Below are 27327 nucleotides of genomic sequence, written 5' to 3'. Positions count from 1 at the left end.
AATCCTCAGGGGGTATACGCTTACTTTGTGTACCATGTGTCTGGCAAGCACAAGGAGCTCTAGCTTATATGGTATTTGCTTATACAACTTTACACATCGGTACCATATTTCTCTAACACACAAATTACACAGCTATCTGATCAGTTAACTGAGAGATAAACATATTTTTACTACATCAGTGACACATGTTTATGCAGTTACACAGTTGGGTAACTTCACACTTATGAAATTGTATTTTGTCTGTACTTTGTGAACTGTTCATATTTTTTTGGAACCATTGTGATACTATGAGAGCTTTGAATGATGTATTTGGTAAGGGAGAATGATTTTTAAAGTACGTTTGAGGTAGATGACACTATTGAAATGAGCAGAGAATTTTTTTTAGGTTTTGACATTATTGCAGAAAGCTACGCCTTTTTTGAGATTTGGCTGAGGTTTTATAATGTTATGATGACGATGTGTATTACGCTTTTGCGGTATGTTTATGATCAATAAGCTGATGCTATATGAGGAATTTGATTATGCTACGTATTTATTATGATGAAATATTGAAGAAGTGTCAACGAATATGTATATGTGTAATAAGGTAAGGAATAATGAGTAGTGGTTAGGGACTCTGACTTGTGAAAAAGTATGTTGGAAACCAAGAATCGTACTATAAGAGTAATCAAATGTGTCTAAATACATGAATGTATCACAATGCCGACGAATATTTTTTGGACACTGTTATATTTATAGGATTTTGTTTCTACAGATTTGCAACGCAAATTCTCGAACCGTGAAATTTTTATATGAGACTGTCACAGTAGTGCAAACTGGTGTCGTAAATATTTCGGTAAGAAAGCCAAGTGACCTTGACGTAATGCGTCTTGAGCAGCCAGCTGTGACAGACGCCTGGAGAAAAAGCCATTAGTGTGTGCCTATTCAGAGGCACAGGTAAAAAAAAAAAAAGAGGGAGGCTATTATTCTCGCCATTGACATTCCTTTGTAGAAAGCATCGTAAATACGACACCCTCAAACTTGAAAACATGATTACACTGTAGAGTTCTTAATTTATGATATTAACTGAAATGAAATGATGAGAAACATTTCATGTCTATTGTCTTGCTAGTTGAAAGATTGTTCACTGCATTATGAAATGCCATATGGCTAGTGAATGACGTTTCATGCCTTGCTTTGCTTATTTTGCTTAATATCTAGTTCCTAGCTGCATTGCAGCATTGGTCAAAATAAAATTTTATAGATGTACTAGTATAAATATTTTATGCCTACAGATCCAGTAAAAAATAACTTTATGATGGATGTACTCCAAAAAAATGAGGGAGCACAAAAAGACATTTCCACTTCACAGGAATTGCATACATAATTTTTGTCAGTGACTTGGTAACTTGTCTGCTAGAGCAAGTTACAGTGATGCATCACTCTAGTGTTAAGATGTGACATAGGTATTAGACATGGCCATCTTTACTGTAATATTTTTTCTGCTTGAGCTTTTTCATGATTAGATATAAGTTATTGCATTTGCTGCTGCTGTTTGCCAGGCATAGTGCTACTAAATTTCACTTTACATTACTCTGTTAAGCCAGTTTTACTACTGATTTATTTTTCTTGTTGCTGCAAATTGGCTCATATTAGTTGTAATTTTGCATTTTATCTGTTAATTTAGATTTACTGCTGCTTGCTTCGCAATTTGAATTTTTTTTCATTGCTGTTTGTACTAATTGTTTTGTGCTGCTGCATTGCGTCATCCCTTAGTTTAGCATCTGAGCTCAGTAGGTCTAAGTCAGCTTAAGAGGGGGTAGACTACGAGGGCAGTTCAATAAATAATGCAACGCATTTTTTTTTCTGAAACAGGGGTTGTTTTATTCAGCATTGAAATACACCAGGTTATTCCCCAATCTTTTAGCTACACAATACTATTTTTCAACGTAATCTCCATTCAATGCTACGGCCTTACGCCAGCTTGAAATGAGGGCCTGTATGCCTGCACGGTACCATTCCACTGGTCGATGTCGGAGCCAACGTCGTACTGCATCAATAACTTCTTCATCATCCGCGTAGTGCCTCCCACGGATTGCGTCCTTCATTGGGCCAAACATATGGAAATCCGACGGTGCGATCGGGGCTGTAGGGTGCATGAGGAAGAACAGTCCACTGAAGTTTTGTGAGCTTCTCTCGGGTGCGAAGACTTGTGTGAGGTCTTGCATTGTCATGAAGAAGGAGAAGTTCATTCAGATTTTTGTGCCTACGAACACGCTGAAGTCGTTTCTTCAATTTCTGAAGAGTAGCACAATACACTTCAGAGTTGATCGTTTGACCATGGGGAAGGACATCGAACAGAATAACCCCTTCAGCATCCCAGAAGACTGTAACCATGACTTTACCAGCTGAGGGTATGGCTTTAAACTTTTTCTTGGTAGCGGAGTGGGTGTGGCGCCACTCCATTGATTGCCGTTTTGTTTCAGGTTCGAAGTGATGAACCCATGTTTCATCGCCTGTAACAATCTTTGACAAGAAATTGTCACCCTCAGCCACATGACGAGCAAGCAATTCCGCACAGATGGTTCTCCTTTGCTCTTTATGATGTTCGGTTAGACAACGAGGGACCCAGCGAGAACAAACCTTTGAATATCCCAACTGGTGAACAATTGTGACAGCACTACCAACAGAGATGTCAAGTTGAGCACTGAGTTGTTTGATGGTGAACCGTCGATCATCTCGAACGAGTGTGTTCGCACGCTCTGCCATTGCAGGAGTCACAGCTGTGTACGGCCGGCCTGCACGCGGGAGATCAAACAGTCTTGCTTGACCTTGCGGCGATGATGGCACACGCTTTGCCCAACGACTCATCGTGCTTTTGTCCACTGCCAGATCACCGTAGACATTCTGCAAGCGCCTATGAATATCTGAGATGCCCTGGTTTTCCGCCAAAAGAAACTCGATCACTGCCCGTTGTTTGCAACGCACATCCGTTACAGACGCCATTTTAACAGCTCCGTACAGCGCTGCCACCTTCGGAAGTCAATGAAACTATAAGAGACGAAGCGGGAATGTTTGAAAATATTCCACAAGAAATTTCCGGTTTTTTCAACCAAAATTGGCCGAGAAAAAAAAAGTGTTGCATTACTTATTGAACTACCCTCGTATATAAGAGAATGAGTTGCAATGAATTGGAAGAAATGCATTGAGAAGTTATATGAAAAAAGTACAGAAAGCAGGTATAGATAGGACCTTTTGGAAATAATGAGGAATGAAGGGAGGTCTCCGAGAAGTAAAGAAAGTTTTGTTTGGAAAACACTGCAGTAAAACAAACCCTGTCCTTTCCTTGTGTTATTCCACTATGTGTTTGTGTACCCTTGGGTATTTGTGTTCTTCATGTCTCTATGTGTTTATCTGATGAGAGTTACATTGTAGAATTTTTCTGATAATATGTTATTTTCTTTATAAAGATGTTTAGACACTGTTCTGTTTATGTGTGAAGGTGATGATTCAAAAGTTATTCTGATGTTTTATGTATTTACTTATGTCATAATTCCTGTAACACTAATGTGTATGTTATTTCGATTCTTTTGTAAAGCCTGTACTACAAATGTTATCTGTATTGTTATGTTCTTTAATGATGTATTTTGTACCTTTATAATTGTATTCTTAAGTTATAAAATTGTAATTGACGCCAGTTCATCATATTATTGTAAGTTCCATTTCACTGCACACGTTTCTGTTGGTCATAGTATATGGACAATATGTGAGAAGTAGGGACTGTTAGTGTTTGCACGTGTGTTAATAATTCAGCAAGGGACTGGATAACAGCATTGCTGGTTCTAAGGACAATTCCAAAAACTTTGTGAGTGCACAAGTGGTGGTTATGGACTTGCTATATTGTCCGCAAGACTCTTCGATGGTGATTGTGCACCTGTACAGTCGCAGCAGATGGCTGCTGGCCATCTCTACAAGGACTACAGTGGGTCTACACCTTTGATGATCCATCAATACCATTATTTCTACAAGGACTGCAGTGGGTCTGCACCTTTGGTGGCCCACCAATACCACAATCTGTACCAGGACTACAGTGGGTCTACTCTGAGATGACCTACCTACCAATATTCTTCAAAACGTCGAATGACTCTGTTGTGGGTTTGCTCTGTTGTGGCCCATTACCTGTCTGGATGTCGAGAGTCAGCACTGTCTTTCCGTTGGAAGGACAACACTACTTCTTCAAGACTGCATGGAAATCCACTACTTCCGTGTGCATTTTCTTTTACTGCTTGGACTTTGTGCATAAAATTGTAATTAATACTGTGATGAATGATCAGGACTGTCTTTGTGGACTGTGAGAAAATTTTAGCTTTTGACCAACATTGTATCAATAAGTGTGTGCATTTCATTTCTTTGTTACTGTAATTGTGAAAAAATTTTAACAAATATTTATTGGCCAATGCCCAAAACAATTTGTAAAATTTTTTGTGGGGAGGATGGGGGCTATGTAAGTAGGCTGTTTAAGTTTTTATATTGGTAACGCCACGTAGCGCTCTGTATGTGCTGTGTGTGGCTGGTTTGCATTGTTGTTGGAATATCTGCCATTGTAGTGTTGGGCAGCTGGATGTTAACAGCGCGTAGCGTTGCGCAGTTGGAGGTGAGCCGCCAGCAGTGGTGGATGTGGGGAGAGAAATGGCGGAGTTTTGAAATTTGTAAGACTGGATGTCATGAACTGCTATATATATTATGACTATTAAGGTAAATACATTGTTTGATCTCTATTAAAATCTTTCATTTGCTATCTATGCCTATCAGTAGTTAGTGCCTTCCGTAGTTTGAATCTTTTATTTAGCTGGCAGTAGTGGCGCTCGCTGTATTGCAGTAGTTCGAGTAACGAAGATTTTTGTGAGGTAAGTGATTTGTGAAAGGTATAGGTTATTGTTAGTCAGGGCCATTCTTTTGTAAGGATTATTAAAAGTCAGATTGCGTTGCGCTAAAAAAATATTGTGTGTCAGTTTAAGCACAGTCATGTATAATTGTTCTAAGGGGACGTTTCAACTTCTCTGGCCGCATTTTTTTTTTTTTTTCCCTGTAGTACGTAGGATTTTTGCGAGATTTTTTGATTTCGATTTTTGTGCACGGTTTTACGACGACTTTTTAGTCGTAAGAATTGACTCTTCTTCCAGAGCGGCACCTTTCATTTAAATATACGTACGTATTACGTTAGACCTTATGATCAGTTTAAAGTAGGCTTTTGAAATTTTGTTCTAGGTTGAAAATTGTGGCGTTCAGAGTTCGCTCTCTGCGAAGGCCTTTCGTCGATGTCTTGTAGGGGCCGCAGGGTGCAAGTTTTTCACTTAAAACATAATCTTCAGGGTGTATAATGAAGGTTTAAAGTCATTATTGAAGTTTGTTATTTTATTGGAAAAATCATGGGTATCGGTTCAAAAATCGAGCGTCACCCTGGTCGGCGCCCTTAACAATAAAACGTAAATTAGCAGTGTAGCGTACGCGAGAGGCGCCGAGTGGGGCGTGCGGCGTTTACTCCGTGGCCGGGCACGGCCTCCAGCCCGACTGCGGGTACAGCGAGTGCCGCTCTCGTTCGCGGCAGCAGTGGGAGGGGGAGCCCATCACGCCGGCGGCTTTTTGACTACGGGAAAAATCCATCCGATGGCAGGATCTCCTGAGCCGTCCTGGAGGGACTGGAACGACGGAAAATCCCTGCCCTTATCTGGGACTGAAAGCGGGACCTCCACGCTGGGAGTCTAGCGCTCTACGCGCCCGGCTAGACCATCACGGCCATTTCCATAAGTGATACCTAAAAGCGAGAAACACCGGAAAAATAATAAAACTGCAAAGGCTGATTTAATTTAAAGAACATTGCTCAAAAATGTAAAGCAAAAAAGATGTGTCACAGGACATTTCATCTGCGTGACGTAGGTGTAGTGCAGCTGTATTTTATATAAATTTCACCGGACAACCAAATAATGTAATCGCCGAAGACAACGCTTACAGTCAGGAGTGGACAGACTGCAACGGAAATCGTAATTAGAAAAGGGCTGACTCCAACGCTGATACGCGGCCAATGAACTACGTTCACATCAGAAGAACGAAGAGCCTTCTACAGTTCTTCCAGAACGTGGTGCGGTTGTGCACAATCTAGCAGCTAAAAATAGTACTTCGTAGCATATGCCGACAGTAAAAAAAATGTCGTGTTGTCGACATCTGAAGACGATGCCCCTTTCTTCCTGTAAATATCTTCTGCGTTGTCGGCCACGTCATGTCATAAAATGACATGTTCAAAGAGACCGTTATCGCGGTCTATAATGTGACTGAGGAAATACAACTTTCTTATAGTGGCTTCACACTTTTCCCTGTGATTCCTTCAAGTAGTGTCCCGGCCGCGGAAGCCTACGCAATTATAGTGTCAATAAAATTCGCCATACGAATCCGTTCTGCTACAATCAAAATCCGTCTTCGCGATGTTGATGACAGTTTCGTCATCTGGCGCCACAGGGAAACAGAACTCCGCACCTTCCACTCATCGCATAGTGCCGAAAGAAACAAGTTATAAAAGAAATAGAGTGGACATTTCTCGACGTGCAAGTGTACAGGTTGCTGTATGGTAAACCTGTTCACACAGCCCACAGGAGGCTCAGAGGCACTGACTGACTTCCGTATGTACGCCCCACCACCAACGACAGAAGAAGAGTTCGGCATTACATACGCTCACGGAGATGCAACACGTACAACATAAAAGTCGGAGATGCGGACGGCCTTCAGAGCTAACGGATGCAGCAAAAAGACCATCAACAAAAGTACGTCGACAGAACACAAAGGGTACAGAGAGGAGCGGGTGAGACGGGTGCAACCCGTGTCTCCACCACACGTGCAGAGGGGCACCGGCCGTCTGGGCCAAATCAGCCACTCTTTGTGCAGCTTTATTTATGCCAAGAAGCGTTTAGGGCTTTCCCCGTCTTCAGTTGGCATAATACATTCGTAGCTTCGCCAGTATAACGTTTATAGCGAGTACATTGTGAACTCTGCAGGTGCGCTGTGCAACATAACGAGTTTAGTTGCCACGTTCACGAGTTGTGTTTTATCTGTAATTAATATTTAGGTGTATTTACTTTTGTTCATTAATCTGTTTTTGGATTTTCGCCTTCTTAAGCATTGCACCGACACTTTTATGCTTACTAACGCAGAACAGCATTCTCCAAGTGGCGAATATGTGTTTACTTATACCGAAAAATACATCTGAAGTCAGGTTACAATTTTCTTATAGTCTGAAATTTCTTCCGAAGCCAGCTGTGTTTACAAACTTAGTATTGTTAATTTGAAAACTTGTACATGCCTTTATATGATTAAAAATTGTCAATATTACATTTATGTACTGCAATGAGTCGTGCCTGGTTATTTTTAAAAATGTAAAATGGCTATTAGCGGTTAATATGAATGGTTGAGTAGTGACTTCTTAGCATTAAGAGAATGGTAATTAAATTACGTCGAATGCCACAAGAAGTATGGCGTATTTTACATATAAGTAATAATTATCACATACTTTACGCACACTTAATAGAATGACACATTTGACTAACATTTTAGACTGAATAAATGCATGAAGTAAATGATTTAAATTATTTATAATTACCAATTTTTGTAACACTCGACATAATTCAGTTTTTCTGTTAATGCTAAACAGTCACTACTCCTCTAAGTAGATAATCATTCACGTCAGTTGCTAATATCGTTGTAGCATCAATTAAAAAAAACTACCTGTAAAATGAGATAATTCTACTCATTACAGTACTTACATTGAATATTAAGCAATTTTTTTCGTCTAACAGAGGCATGTATCAAGATTTAGGGCCAGCAATATTAAGACTAAGAACGAAAATGGCTTCAGAAACAGCTTCTAAAGACATAAAAAATCGTAACTTGAGTTTAAATGCAATTTCTGACATAAAAAGACGTAGAAATTGGTCGTATGGCGAATGCCGCGCTGCGTCAGGGAACCTATGTATACAAGAGCTTATGCTAAGGCTGTAACAGCGAAAACATGAGCTACAAATTATAGAACAAAAGTACGTGCACGTAACTATTAATTGAAAGCAAATACACATTTCGAAAAACGTAGTACCTAAAGGAATTATGTTACATGGGGCAACAGCCGTGTTCACAATTCAGTCGAAAAAACATTGAGCGGATATTACGCCAACTGTAGAGGGATGAAAGGCCGAAACGTGTGTCGGCATAAGTTAAGCTATTCAAAAAGTGCCTCGTTGCTGTACGTTTTGAAGTTACGCGGAGTTACCGAGAGGTGGGGCGACTAGTAACAACAATCTACATGAAAGTTTTCTGGGCATGGTACTGCGTCATAATGTAAAAAAAAAAAAAACTACTGCTGCTCGTTTTTTTTTTTTTTTTTTTTTTTTTACATTATGACGCGGTACCATACCCAGAAAACTTTCATGTCGACTGACTCTGGCCGCGGAAGCTTACGCAATTATATTAGTAAGAACAAGTTTTAAACAGCACGTATGTCAGAAAAGGCTCGGACAACGTAATTAATCGGGGAGGAGACACACGCAGTTTGAGGTAGTTCGCGTTGTAACTGGGCAACCACTTACCTCCATAAGGAAAGTACCAGAGAGGCCGGCCCACCTCGCGAGGACGCGAACTCTTCCGCGGAACCACGTGGCCACGTCCTGCCCGCGGGCGGAGACACCGCTGTGTTTGTTACAGCAGCACGGCGTCGCGGCAAGCACCTCTCCCCCAACTCGATAACGTGGGCCAATAACATTCCGCCTTAAGTTACAAACAGTAGTGACTTCGTCTCTCTTCCTCTCCACTTTCGACATCCACTCGTATGACGAATTATTTACAGTCCTTTCAAGGAATTACAGGGACAAGAGAGTTGCACTACACCAGAAATATTGCATAAATTGAATGAGTCGATTTTATGGAACCTGACAGCGGCCGCTGAAACCTACGAACTTAATGATAGGCTCTGATCAAGTGACGTCGCAAAACTTAGCTCTGTGTAAATCACTGATTCCAGGATATTTTCGAACGAAATGAATACATCACGACCTGCCGGAGTGCAGTACTGCAGCTATGCTAACAACGCGACGGGGACGCTACATTAGCGATTGCAGCATATGCTTCCAAGTAAAATTTTATTCTTATTTTATCATTAAGAACACACAGTTATTCGGTATCTTTTGAAGATTCTGGGATAAGTCTTTATCTCCTCTTCTTAACCTGAAGATGACCACTGGCTGAAGTCGTTCCAGCACTGTGGTATGATTTCGTACACAACTCGTAAAATATAAAAGAGCACAACAGTGTTAGTTTAAAATCTTGAAGAAGCTATAGTGATTGGCCAACATGTCACAATAACGTTTCCCCTCTTAAAAACTGAAGCTCCTCCCGTGACAAATTACTGCGCCGGACGTTCTAACTGAGTAAGTTGTTAACGAGGGAGGATCGGCAGGTAACGCACAATCATATTTTCTCCCATGGTATTGCAGCTGAAATGTTCACATTTCACGACGGTATAGTTTGCAGTTTGCGCTACTGACGGTATTTCGTTTTCAAGGGCAGCTCTAGCGAGAGAAGCCTGAAATACGAAATAAACATGGTGCGCATGTTACTGTCGACAACTTGCCTTTTTTAGGATAATGATCTTTATTAGGAATGGTAATACAAAGTGATATCTCCTTGTACAAGAATATATTTAGTTAAAACACCAGACAGTTTACACCAAACATTTATCTTCTCATCTGCATTAATCCTACGACGATTCCTTGTGTAAAGTGAAAATGGCTTGTCTGTTGTAACAACACATGTTCCATAATTACGGTTAGGTATAACTCCAATTGCAAAAGTGCGATAAGAAATAATGTCCCTCTCATTGTAGGCTTCCAATCCTTCAAGAGCTTTGTCAGTACCTCTCACAACAGCAATTGTTAACCATGCATTGCCACTAACTACTTCTGTTGTAGTACAAGAAAATTGAATCTTGCAACCAACAAAAGTAATAGGTCCTTGCAGTAACTCCTGTTGACCAGTCTCATTTGGTGTAATTGAAAATGTATCCACTGTCTTGTACACTGGAAGTGTGCTCCTCCTCCTGTACCTTCTACGACGGTACGGCATGGCTGTGTGCTTCGTGCGGCTGCCTCGAGTCGAATGAACATGCTGCGGCCTCTCGACACAGTTATCAAGCACCATGACTTCCGGCCCCCACTCGCGCGCACAGAGCCAGCGCGCCTTATCAGTGTTGCGCAATCTTGATTTTCCAGCAACACGGGCCTAGTAATACTAGGGCCCGTGTTGCCCGGCAGCCTCGCTCAGCGGCTAAGTCCGCATCAAGGTCACACGCCGTACACAGCTGCATAAGGCAAATTCACACAGCCATTTGTGGGCCAAAGGGCATTAACCGCAGCATTAACCGAGTGAAATCCACAGGGACACGAGTGGCGTGTCTGGAGACGACTGTGTGGACCGTAGCGACGACTCGGGTGGCGCGCGTTCTTGCATGAGGACCGTGTGAGCCTTGGTGACTGGCCACGCTTCGGGCGGCCGGTAACAGCTGCCACCCTGCAGTGTATCGTAGCCACTGAGGCAGCAATTTTGAACGACCAGCGTGTGCAACTGCGAACCCTATCGCAGAAGTTCAGCATTTCCTACGGTGCGGTGTACGATTTTGTTCATGACATACTGAAATTTCTTAAAGTTAGTGATCGTCGGGAGCTTAAGAACCTGACAGACAGCTACAAGGGCCAATGTGAAGAAATCGCCAAATTTTAGGTGAGGGGTGCTCCAGCATCCACCATACAGTCCGGACCTTGCAACGTCCGCCTTTCACCTGTTTAGTCCCATGATCAAATTCCTGGCTGGCCAACACTTTGCGACGATGCGGAAGTGAAATCAGCTATCCGTAGTTGGCTATGCTCCACCCAAACGGACTTCTAACAACAGAGCATATTCAAATTGGTACCACGATGGGAGAAATGTGTTGAGAACGTTGGTGACTATGTAGAAAAGTAGCTAAAAGATGTAAGTTCATTTGTGATTTTGTTACTTATTAAACATTTTGGTAATAAAATTATTACACGCTAGTTTCCGATCTTTCCTCATATATATATATATATATATATATATATATATATGTGTGTGTGTGTGTGTGTGTGTGTGTGTATGTGTGTGTGTGGCTGGCGTAAAGAAAAAGGCCCATCAAGAATGGTCACAGACGTGGGAGATCTCACACTCACAACAGTCCAGGAGGACATTAAGCCGAGTATTCCGCGAAGAACCTGGTTCTCCCGAATCAGACGATCTAGACATCACACCACTACTATAACGCGCATCCGACTGGGCCACGGCTGTTATCCGTTACGTACAGACAACTCCGCAAAATATCTTACGGCGTTGATCAGAGCAGCAATTCCCCAACATACGTCTGTCACGGACCTTTTTCAACAGCTGACCACAACTGACAATATCAGTATCACTCGGTTTCTGAGACATTGTGATGGTTCAAATGGTTCAAATGGCTCTGAGCACTATGGGACTTAACAGCTGTGGTCATCAGTCCCCTAGAACTTAGAACTACTTAAACCTAACTAACCTAAGGACATCACACACATCCATGCCCGAGGCAGGATTCGAACCTGCGACCGTAGCAGTCGCGCGGTTCCGGTCTGCGCGCCTAGAACCGCGAGACCACCGCGGCCGGCAGACATTGTGATATCCGGACTGTAGTGCATGTGTGAATGTACAAAGTGTCCCATGAAGTTTATCTGGAATTAATTTAATTTATAATGCCTATGATGCGTATATGATATTGGATGGTTGGTTAATTCGGAGGAGGAGACCAAACAGCGAGATCATCGGTCCCATCGGATTACGGAACGATGGGGAAGAAAGAAGGCCGCGACCTTTCAAGGGAAACATCCCGGCATTTGCCTGAAGCGATTTGCGGAAATCACCGAAAACGGAAATCAGGATGGCCGGACGCGGGCTTGAACCCTCGTCTTCCCGAATGCGAGTCTAGTGTGCTAACTACTGCGCCACCTCGCACGGTGTATGATGTTCAATACGAAATCTGTGGTTACTCACTTCTCTTACAAAGTGGGTAATACCAAAGGTCAATAAATTTTAAAAAAAATCGTTTGTGGAAGGTTGCGTGTGGGAAGCAACGTTGAATGAACTGCCAAAGTAAATTCTAGCAAACTGCACTCAATTCTTTCCTATATAACAGAGTGGAGGCTTGCTTATCTCATATCTCCTAAAGCTGTCTCCATGTCGCCATTGAATTTCTTCTCCGTAGGCCGCTGTATCTAACATGCGATTTTAACAGTGAGTTTTGGAGAGGTTTTTCGGAATGTTATTACGACATTAGAATAGCATCTCAAGACGACGTATGCCATATGATTTACTAAACCAAACCAAAAAAAGGGAAAACTTCTTTGTCACAGTCAGCCAATATTCACAAAACAATACGAAGCATAATTCACCGTTTCTTCACTTCAAACTATCGTTTCATTAGCAAAAATTAAACTTTAAATCATTTGCTTAAGTGAAATGAAGCGCTCGTGATTAATACATATTCAGGTCATAGACGGCATAGCTAAACTACTTTAAAAAGTCTCTCACTATTTCTAGCCCATTTGTGCAGGATACACTTTGGTGATGGGTCGACAATCTCTAGCAACATTCGACACATAAAATTAATTCTAAGACTCTAGCACTGTCAGCTTAGTTTCTTAATCAGTAAAACATTAAATACGAGCACTGGACATTACGCATCTAAGTGTCAAATCTGATATGGGATTCCGTATGATTTGTCATCGTTCAAGGACAACTTGACTTTTCCACGCTCGCTGTCCATATGGCATGACTTCTACGCCGAGCTGCATCTCTGCAACAGCGTGTGCTGCTACAAGATATGACAGATCGTAGCCCGCAAAGTGGCATAAAAGCCACACCGTGTCACGATCTGACTGACCACCCAAGGCTGTATTCGTATTCGGGAGCAGTAGGGTTCGTGTCTGTGTCGAGGCATTCGGATTTCGGCTTACCATGGTTCTCCTGCATCATTTAACGTGTATACCTGCACGGTTCGTTTTCCTGGTCGATTTCCTTCCTCGTCCTCGCCCGATCCGACTTTGAGTAATGTCCGCAACCGCTTCGACGCCGACTCGGCCGCCTTCACGGTCAGCCTGAGTTGTGGTGGTTTCTCCCTGTAAGGCCATCCATGGAGGCATCGACGTGTTACGCGTGGGTGAGTTTGGAGTTATTGGAATCCTTGAGTCCAACGAAGCTCTGAAGGTCCTCGCCAAGACGGAACAATCACATTCTCCATGGAGCAGCGCCGCATTCGAACAAATGAAAATAATCTGCTTCGAAAGGCCGTCGTCATTTCTTCAACCGAAAATCTTATTTATAAAAAAAGCAGTATCTAAAAATATAAATATAGGCCCGTTACAACCGCGAAACTATGTCTAGGTATTTCCAACGCAGAAAGGAAAATATCTCCTAGTTCTGGCTGTCAATATCAGTCTACTGTGAGGGGTCAGGAAGTAATATCCAAAGCACGGAAGCTCATATAGCACCATACCTGCTGCCTAGTCTCATCTTGTAGTTTCTTCTAATGTTATCTCGCATGAGTTTATCACTGACTTTTCGAAAAAAATCTAACGTTAGTATCTTTACACAAAATTATTGCTGGATTTCATCTTTGTCAATTACAATATTTTCGAAGCAAGGAGATAAGCAAAACATATTTTCAGTCAGTTACAGTTATTTGAAACCACTCATCCGAAAATGGAGACGAACATAAACATTGGTTCTTTAGTCGACAAAATTAAACGAGGAGATGCACAGTACTAACAATTAAGAGGAGTAATAACGGAATTTTTTTCACTCGCTGAAAATGTTAAAAATTTTACATACATTACTTCAAGACTAATAAAATCAGTATTTTTTTTATATAGAAGGCTGTGGATTGCTGTGTTATAAAGGTTAAATTACGTGTTTGTTTGTCTCATGTCCAGAAGATGATGGGCACCAGTTTGAGGAAGTTGAAACAAAGTTTGAGAGACAAGAAACTTTCTGATGGTAAAAACATAAGACGCAGGCTTACAGGCAAAATGATTGACGAACTACAGCAGTATTATGGGATGGCCATTAGAAATAATACTGAGGATTTGTTGAAAATGAAGCAGGTAGTATGGGATACCTTTTCCACAGACTGTCAACTAACGAAAAACCAGTACACCATCTTTGCTCTCCTGGACCTGATTCATGGTAAATGAAATGATCGTATGGCCTTGTTGACCGGAAGGCCCCATTCGGGGGAGTTGGGCCGCCGTATTGCAAGTCCTCTTCAGGTGACGCCACATCGGCGACTTGCGAGTCAATGATGACGAAGGACACACAACACCCAGTCCCGTGTATGGAACCCTGTAACGCTACCGCTACGCTATGGAGGCGGACCTGATTCGTGGTGCAATTTCCGCAATGCCCACTATTCAAACAGTTCGTACAGCTATGAACATTCCATCCCAGCAGCAGTCATGGATATCATAAAACCTATTTATAGAGACCTGGCAGATCTTGAATTTCTGAAGAAGTGTCTGCATGGTCAGACTCCAAATCCCAATGCGTCTTTCCGTAATCTTATACGAACTCGCTTACCAAAAAATGTTTTTGTTGGAATGAAGACACTAAAGTGGGGGTCAGTGATGCTGTTATTGCTTTTAATGATGGCAACATTGGTAGGGTGAAAGTGCTACAGCTTTTGGCAATTAATCCTGGAGCAACCTTCATCAGAGAACTTGATCGGATGGACAAGGTTCGCATTGAGAAAGCAGAGTATGCAGCACAGTTGGCCACTGAGGAGTCCAGAAAGAAGAAAAGAAGAAAAAACTGGGAAAAAGGTCAAGAGGATGATATACAGTATGGTGCAGGGTGCTTCTGAGTGACTAAATATAAAAAATTAAACATATATTAAGTGAGTTACAGTCTTTTGAAACTTTAGAAGCCGTTCCTGAAATTTTATATTTTCTGTTGCATTTTTCCCTAAATTTCAGAAACCACCTCGAGTAGAGTATTCAAATTTTCAGGGAATAATAAAATACTTATCCTGAGTCTACTGAACTAAAAGAAGAATATAATGTTGTGTTTAATTAAAATTATTTAGGATAACGTACAAAAAAAAGTACACGAAACTGCAACCGTGTAATTAAAAAAATGTATATCCGAAAGCAGTGGCTGAAATGCAATTATTGTATTTCAGTAAGTAGACTCAGAACATATAGTTTAATGTAAAAGTTTCATGTCAATGACTACAGTGGTTCCTGAAATACAGGGAAGCCAAGTCACTAAATCTAACATTGTCGGGACAGGGCGCTTCAACTCCCGTTAAATGTAGGTACTCGGAATATTATCGACATACTTGTTTGTGTCACACAACTGGAAAATCAGTGCGTCACTGCGTGATATACAATAAAATGAAACACGAATAAAGTTAAAAATGGTAGGAATAAATAAACGTAGAACAAAATATAGTAAAATGTTTACCAACATTCCGGACGTCAGAGTTATAGACAATACACCAGGTGCTTCGAAAACCACAGTCACATGGTCTAACCGCAAGCATAAGGCGCTATTTCAATAAAATAAAAGTCTTTTAAATCGTGTTCCTGTGCCACTTACATCAATTCTGAAAGGTTTTCTGTGATAAGTGGCGCACCGACTCCGTTCCAGTGCGTGAGCACAGTGTTGTTGTTTCACAGTAACGGCAAACGACGTAAACATTCTTTTATTATGTAATTTCCGAAAGAGAAAAGGATTTTTTTAAAATTAGTCAGCTGCTGGGCGACGTATGGACAGTTGGGTTCAGGGTTTTTTTTTTTTTTTTTTTGTAAAACTTCTCGCATTGTCAAAAGTGGATACTGTGTGTGAACGAAAACAGACAAGACAGATATTTTCCGCTAGGCTTATCTCTATTTCTGGAGCCGAACTGTAGTTTTCATGTGATTGAAGAGCCATAAGTACTTCATGTAGAGTAGACGAAATGCGACCAGACTGAGACGGGCACTGTATGACAAGAAAAGTCGCGCAGCTTCGGAGCAACCAGAATCAGTGATATGACGGGTCATGGAACAAAGACGTCTAAATGCCGATAATCCGCCTGTCACTGCTGACAGCTGCTGATCCTACCCACAGATAATCCAAGACAGGTCTAACAGGTCTGAGGCCGCAACCACGTGAGTGGTGACGTTTCTGAAACTACGCCATCAGAGTTAAGATACACATCTGTCAAATTTCACATCCGAAATTTCCTTTCTTGTAGATGCGCTATCACAAACAAAAATTTCGAAGGTCGGTCAAGGAGATTTTCTGCGTGCTTTGGTATAATGAACACGTGGTCTCCTGTGGTACATTACAAAGTAATTGTATTTCGTTTGATTTGTTAACTCGATTTATGAATAGATATGCATTGAAAATATCCGTACAACAGTGTAAATATGGACAGTACGCACTATGTTTGTTGTGTTGCGCTCCCCCACGGTGCTTGCTGGTAACGAGCGACTGGGGAGCACAGCTCCCTGCCCTTACACTGAAATACTCAAAAAAGTTCCCAGGGAAACCCTCGAAATTACGGCGCTGGTGTTCGGCTTAACCATGTATTTCCCATTCGTTCTCCGCATCCAGTCCCTCGCTCCTGAACTACTATTCCTTCATTACAATTTTACAACTTTTCATTTTAAATATAATTCCTCTCAGTTGTTTTGGTAAACAAAACTGGAAAAATTATATAAGTAAATTTTAGGGAGGGATAGTGTGACATGGAGGCATCTTATTCCTCATTTTTGTGGTGTCACGCTTTATTATTCTTTACTGATAACATGTACGCTTTCGGAGCTCGACTCACACCTACCCATTTTTCGTGAGTCGACTAAATTTAGAATTGACAAAGAAGATCGTTTCACGTCCCATAGACGACGAGGCATTAGACCTCGGTTTGGACAAGACTGGGAAAAGAAATCGGCCGACACTTTTTCAAAGGAGCTATTTCCCTTGAACGATTTAAGGAAATTATTTTCCTGAAACGATTTAGGAAAACGACGTGAGGCGTGCCAAAATACATCGCCCGAAGGGAATCTGTCAAGACACTTTCTCGTCACACGCAGTGACTTGAGAGGACCCCCAGAGAATGCTTTCGCACGCTGCGAGTAACATGGATACCGTATGTTTATACGTGACTCATCCGGCCCTTCAAGCCGTGCGCTTGCTCTGAACGGCAATCGAACGTTACGAACATTGCTATGAATTATTAAAGAGAGTTCTAGTAACCCAACTGTTGTGGAACTTTGTATAACCTTTTGTAAAGATGATACTTAACAACAGTATGAATACCAGATTTTCACGTTAATCAACTTTTGGTATGTTTAAAAATTAAGTGAAACACAGGAGTTTTGAGTTCCCTTGATAAAGAGGAACTTTCTGACATGTTAATACGTTATGTATAGAACTCAGTGAAGTACATTAAGTTATTACCTAAGCTTACATAACGAAGTAAACTACATTTCGATGAAAGCACTAAAAACCAACGCAATAATTCCAATTTCACTGCTATTATTCATTCTTACGGATAACATTCTTTAAATTTGGTTTGTTGTGCAAGTTTGAGTCATTGAAATTATGAATAACTAAGAACGACTGAGAATGGGAACCACATTGTGCAGCCTTGATGTGAATCTGGGGGTATGATAATTGTAAAACAGTCAGTTTGTCAATATTTTAGAAATAAAAAACCAACTTCAGTCTTTCAGACGATTAAAGATTGCGTTAATTTGTTTTTGTCCGTTTTTTTATTTTTGGAATGTGTTATTTTCTAATTTCATGTAACGTGATTTTCTAAACGGACACTGGTGCAAAGAAGGAGTGTACCGGGTAATGTGAATCGAAATATGAACTGTGTTATTCGGCCAATGAGAGAAGAGGGCTTTCGCGCGCTCTGGTGAGTGGTCGGCCAGAGTCAGCAGTAGTCCGGGGGAGCTCTTGTGACGGAACGTCGCGTAGCCTCGAGCTCTAGGCATTTTCATTAAAACCGAGTAATAATGCGTAATTGGAGGTTCTGAGTTAATGGTAAAACCTTACGATCAAAAATGGTTCAAATGGCTCTGAGCACTATGGGACTCAACTGCTGAGGTCATTAGTCCCCTAGAACTTAGAACTAGTTAAACCTAACTAACCTAAGGTCTTCACACACATCCATGCCCGAGGCAGGATTCGAACCTGCGACCGTAGCGGTCTCGCGGTTCCGGACTGCAGCGCCTAGAACCGCACGGCCACTTCGGCCGGCCACTTTATCATCAGTCATGGATGATGTCTACGAAAATTTCTGATTCTTTAGTGAAAACCGAGACTTTGGGACGGTATAAATACTACATGGTGTGCAGTGCAGTCATAACCGTGAACTTGTAAGGTCCCCCTTGTGTTCAAGCCACATTCTATTTTCCAGTTTTACAATTTTGTATCGCGTCTGCATATATCACGTAGCATTCAGTGAGTAAAGCGGTATTGGGGAATGCACACAGTTGGTAGTAAGATTTCAGTTTTCACGCTGGCTGAAGGAGCCGGTGGACCATATGGCGTATTGCTAGACGTGAGAACGCCCGCTACGTCAGCAGGAAGGTACGTAGCAAAAGCATAGTTATTCTGGTGTGAAGCAAGTAATATTGATTAATAAATATTTGCTAGTAAAAGGTGCCTTTTCCAATACGGATATCAGGAGAAACACCTCCTTAGAACAATATAACAACGCCAGAAGTCCATCATTTTAATAAATAAACGAATAATGTTTGAGATAACGGAAGTGTGGGAACGAGTTCCTAATACCACGAGGTACATACAGCCTCTGCGCCACAGTTGCCACTCGCCAGTACGATAGCTTCCGGTATAGTTCTGTCGCAAGACCATGCTCTCAGGAAATCGTTACTTTTCACTTAAACCATTATTAACTTGTCGATATTACCAGTTTATGGTGTTTAGTAAATAGTTATTATTGCCCCCCCCTTATAAACATTATTCCGAAAAATACAGCTTTCCGCTTCATCACTTATTATCACAAGAAGTAGAGTTTCACTATGCTGAGAAACCCACAGCGCGGATACTGCTTCTGCGGGGGACATAAACTTCGAGAGCTTCCCGGGAGGACAGATAGAAAGAATGTTATACGACGACTAAGTAAGGGAATCCAAGGATGGCTTGCCTTAATCTCTCCAAAACTCGGTTGGAAAAGGGCGTCCAATCATACTGTTCGTCTTCTACACAATCCTCTACGGACTCACTAGCTAAACTGGTACATTTCTGGAGATTTAGTACAAGCGGGGAGTTCTTACAAACTTTCAGAGTAAAAAACGTCATCATCTGCATAGTATTTGAGTGTGCTTTCAAAACAATTAAACGTCCTGCGTTTTTTCATAAACGTATTACTTAACGACGAAAGTGTGGTTCTTTGAGTAACGGGTCAGTAAAAACCTTACACTGGCTATTACATAGGGTAAGTGTATTGTAAGAATGAACAGGTTAGTAAAAATTGTGATAATTTTTGTTCTTCCGTTTTTGCAACTGAATGTTACTACAGACTTGATAGCAAATGTGTGTACATATAGCAAAAATATAGGACAGATGTTTTAATGCGAGTGCTTTTCCCATCTAGCATTTACAGTCAGATCAGTGAGAAACTCACTTCAGTAGTTTTTCCCAGTTATGTACATCTGTAAACCACATTGACACGTATAGTGCAGCTAATTTCTTACAACTTTCCTCAGTTGAGGAACATTATGCGTCACTTCAGGGCAGGCCGTGTTTGTGAAATAGTCAGTGCAGCGAGTGAGTGAGGAGCCCGTGGCCACCACGCGCAGACGCCGCAGGCTGGCCGGTCGTGATCCGCGGTCGCGCCTCAGGTTCCTCGCCAGCTTCACAGACTGCTGCCTCCCCGGAGGTCGCAGCGGCGCGCGCCGTGGAACGTGGCGAATTCTCGCTTCCGCGGGCGGCAGCCACAGCGACTCAAACCTCGCTTCCAGAAGCTCGCGCCTCATTCCACAAACAACAGTACTTTGTGTTAAGCCATCCTCACTTTTTTGCGTCATCAGTCTTCTGACCGCTTGGCTGTGACCGGCCACAAATTCCTCTCCTGTGCCAACCTCTTTATATCACTGTCGCACTTGCACCCCACGACCTCAAGTATTTGTTCGATTTATTCTAATCTGTCTTTCCCTATAGTTTTTACCCTCTACAGTTCCCTGTAGTACCGCAGAATTTATTGCCTAGTGTCTTAACACTCGTCCTATAAATTTGCCCCTCCTCCCTCTCAACACTTTCCGCATGTCCGATTCTTCGCCGATTCTGCAGAGGATCTGCTCCTTCTTTATTCTGTCAGTCCAAATAATTTTTAACATTCTTCTGTAGAACCACATCTCAAACGCCTCAATTCTCTCACTTCCCGTTTTTCCCATTTCCCACAGCCCAAGATTCACTACCGAGGAATGACGTGCTCCAAACAAACATTCTCAGAAATTTCTTCCTCAGACTGAGGCCAAGTTTTGATACGAGTACACTTCATTTGGCCCTCTTTCCTTGCTTTTTATGTCCTCCTCACCGTCTTGCTTCCAACGGAGCGGAATCCCTTATCAAATGTTCAAATGTGTGCGAATTCCTAAGAGACCAAACTGCTTGGGTCATCGGTACCTAGATTTACACACTACTTAAACTAACTTATACTAAGGACAACACACACACCCATGACCGAGGTAGGACTCGAACCTCCGCTGGGAGGGGCCGCGCAGCGGCCACTCTGCACGGCCATCCCTTATCTTCGTCTACTTCGTAATCACCAATTTCGATGCTAAGTTTATCGCGAATCTCATTACCGCTACCCATAATTACTTTAGTCTCCCTTCGATTTACTCTAATTTCAAATTCAATGTTCATTAGACATTTCCGTTCAACACGTCCTCATACGAAACGTGAAAGCGAACGAGGACGCGGAACTGGGCGAGTTTTGTGACGTCACAGCGTGCAGTTAGCGCCGCAGAACATTTCCGAGCGTGAAAGGCTGAATCAGACAAGTACGAACGTGGCCAATGAGATGCAAAATCGCCTTCTGCTTCACAGGCAGGACATGGGAGACGCCATACTGGATTCAGTCGAAGCCCATATCAGATGGTTTTTATATTATATTACAATCCACAAATGCTGTTTCAAAACACCGGCACACGAAGCTCTCTCGCTAACGCGTCGATTTTGGTGTGATTACTTATAATAAAATGACGATAAACAACACATTGTAGCTTAGGGTTTTGTATTTCGTGCCTTTTGTGTCACAACTTAAATGCTTCAGAATTACGCCACTTAAAAACACCGGCACATTGAAAACGTACAAAAACTGGCTGAGTACCCAGCGTTAACCGAATATGTATTTACCCAACCTTACCGCCATCACTCCGCCTCCCCCTCCCCCTCTCTGCCTCCACCTCCTCCTCTTCCACCTCTCCGTTCTCACCTCCTGTTCCATTTCTCTGCCTCCTTCTCCCCCTCTCTGCCTCCACCTCCTCCTCTTCCTCCTCTCCGTTCTCACCTCCTGTTCCATTTCTCTGCCTCCTTCTCCCCCTCTCTGCCTCCATCTCCTCCTCTTCCTCCTCTCCGTTCTCACCTCCTGTTCCATTTCTCTGCCCACTTCCCCCTCCTCCCTCTCTTTACATCTCCTCTCCTCCCATCTCTCTCCATCACCACACACGATCCCCGCCTCAATGGGAAGTTGGTGTTTCTCATCCGTATAGTATTTCTTTGCAGATGGTAAGTAACATATGTACCAAGTTTGGCTGAAATCCATGCATGTGTTAAGGAGGGCCGCGCGGGATTAGCCGAGTGGTCTAGGCGCTGCAGTCACGGACTGTGTGCCTGGTCCCGGCGGAGGTTCGAGTCCTCCCTCGGGCACGGATGTGTGTGTTTGTCCTTAGGATAATTTAGGTTAAGTAGTGTGTAAGCTTAGGGACTGGTTACCTTAGCAGTTAAGTGTGGTGTCACCGCCAGACACCACACTTGCTAGGTGGTAGCTTTAAATCGGCCGCGGTCCATTAGTACATGTCGGACCCGCGTGTCGCCACTGTGTGATCGCAGACCGAGCGCCACCACAAGGCACGTATCGAGAGACTGACTAGGGCTCGCCTCAGTTGTACGGACGACGTTGCTAGCGATGCACACTGACGAAGCCTCGCTCATTTGCAGAGCAGATAGTTAGAATAGCCTTCAGCTAAGTCAATGGCTACGACCTAGCAAGGCGCCATTAGTAACATTGCATGTATCCAAAGAGTCTCACTTGTATCGCCACAATTTCCAGATGTACCAAAAGGATGGATTAAAGTTAAGTATTCCAGAAGCTACGTACTTTTCTTTATAGCATTCATTACTTATCCTGTTTCAGACCTCACGCCCATCTGCGTGAGCGTAGCGCGTGCCTTTCGGCTTCCTCTCATTGTGTCTAGGCTGTCTTGTCTAGACACAACATTAAGTGCCATAGGATTTCACACACATTCGAATATTTTTTTTTGTTAAAGAGCAAGTTTCACCCATCGCTGTCCCAACACCTGCACGTCGCATATACAAGATGAGTCAGGAGGAAAGGCACATGCTTTGAGGGGTGACAGTATTGGCAATTCTGTACAAAAGAACTTCATAAGTCCTGTTCCGTACGGTTTCCAGAGACACAAGTTTTATACGTTTTTCTTGAATAACTCGAAAACCGTGGGCCCTAACGAAAACTTGTCATAGTACGAACTACATTAAATTTACTACAAAAGAGGCCGTATTCATTTTTTCTCTAGGGCTAATTGTTTGCGCGAACAAGTTGAGAGAATATTAAAATGCAGCGCGACACGCACACGCTGCAGCTTAGGTAGTTTTTGCATTGCAGGCCAATCTGAGGCAGTTCCCGGTGTGGTGGACCGCAAGTTTCCTATTTATCGAACTGCTCGTCTCGAATTCCTCTACACTACTGTGGTACGTTGCAAACGTGGACAATGTACTGCATAATACAGAAAATAAATAACTACGTACATTAAATCTGTTCTATTTCGGAAACTATTCGGAATAGAGCATATGTTCATAAGAAGGTTTTTTTATCCAGAATCACCAATACTAACACCTTACAAAGCACGTATCTTTCCTCATCACTCTGTCTGTAATTCACTTATATTTAACTTATTTCACACATATTTCACCTGTATCTCTAGCGAACTTCACCCTGCAGTTTCGTTTTCACGCAGCTCAATGTTTATGGCGTCATATCTCGTGAACTGACTCGTACAATGATATATGTTTGCATGTGCATTCAGTGGTACATGCGAACACTGTCCGTAAAATGTGTTGTGAATAGAATTCGTAGCAAAGAAGAAAGAAATTAGAAAGTTAATGCATGATGCGGCAGTTTTTCACGTACCTCAGTATTTAGTGCGTCACATTTCCTCAACTATGGGCTATACAACGATTCGTTTTTGCAAGTACATTTAGCGATGTATGTGAATACTGTCTGCAAAATGTGTTGAGAATAGAGTCAATAGTACAGAAGTAATAAATTAAAACATCATGTCTGATGCGGCAGTTTTACTGCATGAACAGCGAAAATACAAAAACATCACAAAAAGTTTTGCATCACCCGGGTTCCCAGAACTCCTGAAGACAGACCTTGCCTGTAGATATTCTATAGCAGACACAGTCCCTATTCAGACATGTCACTAAACCCGAACAAAGATGTAACACAACCATGCATGAGCAGCGGCTATTAGACCGAGGGGGTCTGACAGCCGATCAGTTCCAGTCATTCCACCAGTCCTGTCGACTGTAGTTCAACCATGCCTAGACGGTCAATACTACGGTTCGATCGCGTCCGTATTGTTACTTTGTGCCAGGAAGGGCTCACAACAAGGGAAGTGTCCAGGCGTCTCGGACTGAACCAATGTGATGTTGTTCGGACATGGAGAAAATACAGAGAGACGGGAACTGTCGGTGACATGCCTCGCTCAGGCCGCCTGCAATTGATGACCACTACCTACGGATTATGGCTCGGAGGAACCCTGACAGCAACGGCGCCATGTTGAATAATGCTTTTCGTGCAGCCACAGAATGTCGTGTTACGACTCAAACTGTGCGCAATAGGCTGCATGATGCGCAACTTCATTCCCGACGTCCACGGCGAGGTCCATGTTTGCAACCACGACACCACGCATCGCGATACAGATGGGCCCAACAACATGCCGAATGGGCCGCTTAGGATTGGCATCGCGTTCTCTTCACCGATTAGCGTCGCATATGTCTTCAACCAGACAATCGTCAGAGACGTGTTTGGAGGCAAACCGTTCAGTCTGAACGTTTTAGACACACTGCCCGGCGAGTGCAGCAAGGTGGAGGTTCCCTGATGTTTTGGGGTGGCACTATGTGGGGCCGACGTACGCCGCTGGTGGTCGTGGAAGGCGCCGTAACGGCTGTACGATACGTGAATGCCATCCTCCGACCGACAGTGCAACCATATCGGCAGCGCACTGGCGAGGAATTCGTCTTCAGGGACGACAATTCGTGCCCCTATCAGGCACATCTTGTGAATGACTTCCTTCAGAATAATGACATCGCTCGACTAGGGTGGCCACCGTGTTATCCAGACATCTTTGGAATTACGTGTACAGTTTGTTGCAAGTCATTAGGTGCTCTCATCCTCAAATGTCTGCTGGGCGTCGTGAGCTACGCTCTTTTTCAGGCCCGTCGCGACCCGCAGCCCTTTGAGAAGTAGCTGCTTCTCACCTCCACAGCGGTTCTTTTCAGACAGTCGGTGATATGTGTACCAAGTTTTCGTGAAATAGGCCGAGTGGTTTAGGAAGGGATGTGTAACATACACACATCGATCTTCATAATATGTATGGCTGCATCATTTTTGATACCATTCGTTGTAATTGGATTACACGTTGGCGTAGCGCTGGGGGCCGCGCTTGCGTGCTGCCCTGTGTGTGTGGCTGAGCGCTGCCTTCTCAGTACGAGCGGGCACGCCTCTGCTGTGCACACAGAGTCAACTGCATCCTAGGGAAACACTCAATCTGCCGATACCACTCTGTTTTAATCGGTGACGTTATCAAAATAGCGGACATAAACCAGTCTTTTACGTCCAATATCCGTAAAATATGATCCACACCGAGCTTTTCTCATGATATATTCGCTGGCATCGCCATTTCACAAACGAACACTCACCTTCCAAACTAACTTGGATTTGGGTTACGTTACAAAAAAATTGTTCAAATGGCTCTGAGCACTGTGGGACTTAACATCTGAGGTCATCAGTCCCCTAGAACTTAGAACTACTTAAACCCAACTAACCTAAGGACATCACACACATCCATGCCCGATGTAGGATTCGAACCTGCGACCGCAGCGGTCGCGCGGCTCCTGACTGAGGTTACGTTACAGATGATCTGTCAACACAACCCACATAAAAAAAGTTAACGTTGTTTTTTTTCTGTACTGTTTCTGTTTGCCAGCTCATGACGTCATATGATTGATCTGCAACACAACCCACATAAAAAAAGTTAACGTTGTTGTTTTTCTGTACTGTTTCTGTTTGCCAGCTCATGACGTCATATGATACATCATTACGTCACCGACGTCCAGAATCAGTAGTTTCAAACCATCTCTTCCTCCTCGACTGTTTGTAGCGTACTGAGCACTAAGCGTGCCTGTGCCGCTATGACAGTACAGAATGCCAAAAACGCCTCTTTAACTCAAGATCTAGTACAAATGATGGAGCTATATAAAGAACGGATATGTAGTAAAAGTTAGTTCAACACCCAACAGCTGCTAATAGCTACTTCTTTACTACAACCGATATCGGTCTTCAAGAATCTTAAAGTTATGTAAAACACCTGCCGGCTGCGGTGGTCTCGCGGTTCTAGGCGCGCAGTCCGGAACCGTGCGACTGCTACGGTCGCAGGTTCGAATCCTGCCTCGGGCATGCATGTGTGTGATGTCCTTAGGTTAGTTAGGTTTAAGTAGTTCTAAGTTCTAGGGGACTGATGACCACAGTAGTTGAGTCCCATAGTGCTCAGAGCCATTTGAACCATTTTGTAAAACACCTTACATGGGAATGCCAATAATAAACTGCACCACTGTTAATCTTCGTTGTACATATGCAGTCGGGATCCAGTATTTCGTGACAGAAGCTTTGTAAATGCAACATTTCGTGTCAAAAAATGTAGAAACAGTTGGCAAGTGGACTAAAGGCATTTCTAAGCAAAAGATCACAGCGAATTTTCCTTGAATAATAATTAGAGGTTAATTTAACTTTCCTGGGTTACCTTGCAACGAATTGAAAGCATTACTGATACGTACCTAAAAATATGACACTTTATGTAATCGATTGCAGCTCTGATACAGAGCTGAAAATATGACACTCGAAATTGTACCACGATCCGCCCAGGCCTATACCCCTCAAAACAGCCACAAATTTACACCTCCAGAACAGCCATCACCACCAAACAACAGAAGTTTGCAAAATCACGCGTGCTCGTTAATTGAGGTTGAGCTGACATCCAAAAATAGTACTCACTTTTCCACCAATTGTTTCTATTGCACTCATCCAGCCGAAGACTGATTTGATGCAGCTCTAGTGGCGCAGCAGTTCTTCAGGAAATGTAAGAGATGTAGTTACCTCGTGCTTTCAGTTATGCCGCATGCCGCAAAGCCATACTGCATAGTGTTACAAGGCCAGATCAGACAATATCCAGAGTGTTACCCCTGGAACAACTGAAACGTCTGATGCCCCTTTCCATCTACCACACAACCTTCCGACACGGTTGCACCTACTTCGCGGTTATCTGTATCGTTGCGGCACACAAACCACCCAAATCGTCAAGGCAAATATTTCTTCTGGTATCTTACCGTTATTTTCCTTTGTTAAGGCCGAACTAACTGTTAACAACGACGTAGTTAGAACGACAGGCATTTTTTATACTTGAGGAAGTACGAGAGAAGTCCTCAAACGAAGTTTAGTGACAACAACGACGGAAATTTTTAGTCACAGTCCTATAGGAAGTTTCGTGCCCCTTTTTTTTTTTTTGGCTTCGGGAACCAGCCTAGCGGTTCGGCTGTTGCATAACCAAACCAGCAATATGATGTGGCACACGAACTATGAAGCGCACATCGACTTGAGACATTTCACGTTCTTTTGCCTCCATAGCTAAGTGGTCAGCGTTGGGGAATGCCATGCGAGAGGCCCAGGTTCGATTCCCG

Source organism: Schistocerca americana, chromosome 7, assembly GCF_021461395.2.
Source record: "Schistocerca americana isolate TAMUIC-IGC-003095 chromosome 7, iqSchAmer2.1, whole genome shotgun sequence".
NCBI classification, from domain to species: Eukaryota; Metazoa; Arthropoda; class Insecta; order Orthoptera; family Acrididae; genus Schistocerca; species Schistocerca americana.
Note: the sequence above shows the minus strand (reverse complement) of the source record.